Source organism: Callorhinus ursinus, unplaced genomic scaffold, assembly GCF_003265705.2.
Source record: "Callorhinus ursinus isolate GAN/ISIS: 27379988/994484 unplaced genomic scaffold, GSC_fseal_2.0 scaffold10, whole genome shotgun sequence".
NCBI lineage: Eukaryota > Metazoa > Chordata > Mammalia > Carnivora > Otariidae > Callorhinus > Callorhinus ursinus.
The window spans coordinates 31,792,997-31,798,066 of NW_027397072.1; the positions used below are offsets into that span (position 1 = coordinate 31,792,997).

General features: G+C 51.8%; 1 long non-coding RNA gene across 1 annotated transcript; it reads right to left on the reverse strand.

Moving 5' to 3' along the window:
• Positions 1-1,860: 1,860 nt before the first annotated feature.
• Positions 1,861-4,601, reverse strand: LOC141373499 (uncharacterized). The gene is made up of 3 exons (XR_012379563.1): positions 4,496-4,601; positions 2,411-2,507; positions 1,861-1,927 (listed from the first exon to the last, which is right to left on the reverse strand). It is a non-coding gene; the product is annotated as an uncharacterized lncRNA (long non-coding RNA).
• Positions 4,602-5,070: the final 469 nt, after the last annotated feature.

Sequence of the window (5,070 nt, forward strand, 5' to 3'; positions counted from 1 at the left end):
GTATCCGTGTCCCTCACCTTTCCTTCTCTTTTACTGTCCCATTTGGCCAGAGCCCTGGCCTTGACACCTCTGAGCCTTGCCCCTAAGGAAACATATGTCCCACAGACTGGCCCCCATAACAGAGACATTCTTTGGGTTCTCCTGTTGGCTGGAACTATTTTGCCAGTCTGAGAAGTTGCTGCAGGGACAGCTTCACCTGTCCCCCTGGCTCTGTCTGCTCTCACAGCTGTGGTAATGGGGGTGCCTGATGGAAATGCAGCCAGTGCCCTGGGAGGAATCCCTGGTTGGAGAGAGCAGGTTGTGAGATAAGAGTGACATTCCAAATGTTGTAGAAGGCATTTGGAGATGCAGCCTGAGAAATTCTGGAGGACATGCAAGTCGCTCCCAGCAACAGAAGATGCAAGGACACATGGTCTGAGAGAGGCCAGCTGACTTCGGAGTCATTTCAAGCACGTACTCTGACCCACCCAGGAAGCAGCTGGCCAGAGAAGGCCCCGATGGGGATCCATTGGCGACCTTGTCGTCCTCAGCCTTACTGCCTTAACAATGGGTAGATAATAGTTAAAATATTTACAACGGCAACTGTTTCTCTCCAGTGTGCCTGCTTGCTTGATTTACAAGTCCGGGGCCAAGGCCTGGCTGTCTGGGATGACAGGGAGCTAGGATTCCATTCTTTAATCATCCTTATTTTTAGTCACAGGGATACGGGAGTTGAATTACTAGGCTATCATCCCCTGAAGCTGAAATCCCTCTCTTCCTAAGAACCTCAATGGAAAGTTTAGGCCTGTTTTTGTGTTCCATAACCTCTTTTTTTGGCATAGAGGTATTCTCCAAAAACTACTTTTTTAAAAATCCAGATTTGCCAACCTGTATATAACCTTATTATTTTTCCCTCTTCATCTGCTCTGTCATCACCACTCCCCCAGGCCCCTGAGATCCACCCCTGTCGAACACCTACTGCACAGGGAACGTTGCTTTGAAAGTCGTCCTTCCTTTCATAGGTAACTGCACAGAACAGCAAGAAGGCGCTTGGGGGAGGTGGAGAATTCAGCTCGTCATGGAATTTGGAGAGCAAGCTCGAGCTGGGAATTCAGCAGTCAGCAAAGGTGCCTGGCCTTTCTCTGGAGACCTGTCAGTCCTCAGTTGAATGTCAGAGTGCACTCCCGATCCGCCTGCAGTTTTCATCTGACGGTGTTGACCTTTCCAACAGGGTGTGTTCCCGGGGCAGGCTTCCCATGGATTCAATGAGCTGCATTTGGGATCGGATGAGTAATTACATTTTTTCTGGCTTCCTACCCCATCCTAATTAGTGTAGTTTACCTAACCAGAGCCAGCGGAGCTGCCTGAAAGTCTCTGCATCCCTTCCTCCTGGATCTACGAAGCTTGTTTGACTAGAAAGTAAATATTATTTGCTAAAAGTAGCCCGGACCGGGTTTCCAGGCTCAGGAGTCTTCATCCCCCTTCCTGCCTTCTTCCCCACCCCACCCCCAATCTTTCTTCTTCCCTGTCAATTTGTGCAATAATAGAACCTTGATCTTTAATCATCCGTTTTACCTTTTCAGTTAGCGTCACACCTTTGGGCTCATCTGAGAAAGACTCTGGGGTTGGGATGGTGGGCGAGTGGGAGCCCCTGGCGGGCAGTGAGCTGGGGCCGGCCTGAGAGCACAGGTAGAGGCCTGAGAATATTTCCAAGGAAGGGTAGCCCCCCACCCCCGACCATTCTCGTGAGGGAAGGGAGGAGAGAGCCCAGGTGAGCCTTCCTCGAAGTGGAAATGGCCGCCCGAGGTGCGGCTCTTGGGATGAGCAGGCTTGATGAGGCTCACTCCCAAGCTGGTGGAGGTGTGAGCCGAAAACCTTGCTGTCTCCCCTCCCACATCTCCCCACTGGATCCGTGCTTCTCAAAAAGCTTCAGCAACAGAATCTTCACCTGAAACAAAATGTAGGCAGAATCCACCGAGAAAGCTGAGTAATCAGTGGCAGGGGGTGAGGGGGTGAGGGGGTGCGGGGAATAAGCGTCCTTCTCAGTCTCTCCTTCCTCCCCGCCCCCCGCCCCCCGCCGTCCTTGCAGTAGCCCCAGCAAACACCCTGGGAACGCTGTTTGGGGACCTCAGCACCTCTAGACCACGTGGGCTCCTTTAGGCAGAAGGACATTGTAATCTTAACCTTCCCCACCCTACCCCCTTTCCCCAAGCAGAGGGGACAGAGGCTCCCAAGTAAATGAGTTGAAATTCAAGTCAGAGAAATTCCTAGGGGCTGTTTACTTGGTGTTCCATGGCTAACGGGTTTTAGTGTGCCCTCTGGCTGAATCATCCCTCGGGGGTGGGGGTGGCAGCCGGTGCCAGGAAACCTGGGCAGCGTTGGGTGGCAGTGCCGCCACCTCAAAGACACATGGTGTCTGAGAACTGCCCACCTGCTTGATGCTTCCCGCATCTCTCCCTCTTGCAGACAGATTCCTGGCTCTGGCCTGTGGGGTTTCCTCATGCCTGCTCACCCCTTCTATACAGAGTCTGCATCAAATTAAGACAGCAGGGATTTGTTGGGGGAGAGAAAATAGGGAAATAAATGTTCATACCCAAGAAAGTCCTGATTTTTTTTTTAACTGCTGTGAAGCACTTAGCAAGCATCCAGCCGAGCAGATGGCAGACTCCTCCTTGACATCTCCAGAGAGCAGTGGGAAGTGTGCAGGGCCTAGAATTGTCGCCACCGCGCCCCCCTTCCAGCTCCACCGCGAACCCTTCCAGTGGCCCTAAGCAAATGTCTCGACTCTCCAAACTTGGCTTTCAATAAAATTAAAAGGCAGTCTCTAAGGTCTCTTCTTGCCTTACCCTTGTGTTTAACAGGCCACGCATGGGCACTGCCTGGTCAGCCCTTCGCCACCCCTCTGAGGTAAGGAGCCCAGGAGGCTCTTTTGGGGACATTACTCTAGATAGTATCCTGCATGTTGAATGAGATCAGTCTTGCAACCCTGCCCACCAGGAACCACCTAGAACAGAGAAGATGCCAAAAGCAAGCCACACCCTAGACCAAAGGAGGCTAGCTGGCAGGGAGGTGGCAGGTGGGGACTCTATCCGAAAGGGGCCCTCCTGATTGATGGTGACCAGATCCTCAGATTTTCTTGTCTCAAGAGGATGACTGTGAGGTTCTTACAGAGAACATGCCAGAGCAACCACAGGAAGACAGTGTTTCAAGACAAGGTGTGGCCATTGTTTCTACTCCTACAAGGTGACCCTGCGGGCCAGCTCCGGGAGGCCTGGGACAAAGCACAGCTTGACCCTTTGAGATGGCTTTCCGAGACTCCTCACTTTCCCCTGTGGGCTTACGGTTCGCACTCATCGCCTAAGGAGAGCCACGCCTGTCTTGTCCTTGTAGCCCGAAAGCACCTAGAGGCGATTATTCCATTCTATTCTGTAAGCAGCTCACGATGGGGAAGTCCTGGGTCATAAGTCACTTGACACCCTGATTTTGTGTTGGGCATGACTGCTCCTTCCGGATCCAACACATAGGGTTAACTCCCGGTGGGTCAATGCAGGAAACATTTCTTCAAAATCAGGAGCCCTGCGTGGTTCATTTATTACTAACCAGTAGTGACCTTGAGGAAGCTCCTTGACCTCTGCCTCAGTCTCCTCAGCCTCTGGTGAGAACAGTATCATTCAGTCTGCGGCCATACCACCCTGAACGCCCCGGATCTCATCTGATCTCGGAAGCGAAGCACGGTCGGGCCTGGTTAATACTTGGATGGGAGAAGAGTATCATTCAATCTACCTGCCTCCAAGGGCTGTTGTAGAAAGAAATTAAATGTGATCATGTACATGAACCTGCTTAGGTGTGCACAGTGTGCTGGGTAAACAGTTGTCCTTAATACCCAGACAGTAAAGGGCATGAGACAGCAGAGGGTGGAAATTAAGAGCACTGGCTCTGGCACTTCCTACAAGGCCTACTTAGCCTCTGAGTGCCTCAGTTTTCTCATCTATAAAACGGGGGTGATTATCATAGCACCTGCTTCATAGGGCTACTTAAGTTAATGCACGTCAAGTACTTAGACCAGTGCATGGCACATAGTAAGTGTTCAATTAATGTCTTGTATTATTAAGAACAACACATCCCGTGGCCAGAAGCACATTTGGTGGACCCCCACAGCCTTCCTGTGCACTTGGCAATGAAGCCCTACCTGGGCCCTGGGAATGAAAACATGGCAGCAGGTACCTGGCCTTCTATTCTGCACTCGTACCGTGGGACCTCATGCAACTCCCTCCTGCCCAAGAGCCTCAGTCTCCCCCCTAGAAAAGAAAGCCAATCATAGTGACCTGTCCCACAATCATTTGGATGCCTTCATGTGTGGTCTCCGGGAGGAACCCCTCACTCTGATTTCCCAGGCGTGCACCCTACTGCAGAGGGGAGCCTTAGCATACCCATGGCACAGAATCGGGGAGAGGAACAAGTCAGGGCCTGGAGAGCTCACTGGAAAGGAACAGAGAATTATGTTTGCTGTAAATACCTTTAAAGAAATGATTTCTCAACCTTGCCTTTGTCTGTAATTTTCCTCATTATAGACACCCCCCACACTCCTTGAGTTCAGAATGAGGTAGAAGTTTCAGAAGGAGTCTTACTCCAGAATGCAGTGTACCCTTCTCAACAAAGCTCTTTACTGGGGGTGGGCCGGGGGGCGGGGGGGGGTGGCAGTCACCCAGCCTGCTATGACCTCACACTGCCATTTCCCAGGAAGTGACTTGAGCAAGCAAGCCCCAAATCCTGGGGGCCTGGCCCCCACCAACCACTCTACATGGCAAAGGGATGGGGGGGTGCGTCTCTGCCATGCATCGTTCTGTTGTTTCTGCAGTGGTCCTAATTCAGACCACCAGAGACGATCATGCAGGTGAACCCTAGAAGGTCCCCTCCGGAGCAGGAGGACCAGGGAGGGACAGGGTGACCACCACATTTTGAGAGACTCTCTTGTGTTTGGTTAGATTCTGGCTGGATTCCCACCCTCTGCAGCATCCACCCGTGAGCCCAGCCAGAATGACAGCTTTGGCTCTGGGTTTGGATTTCTTTCTTTCTTTCTTTCTTTCTTTC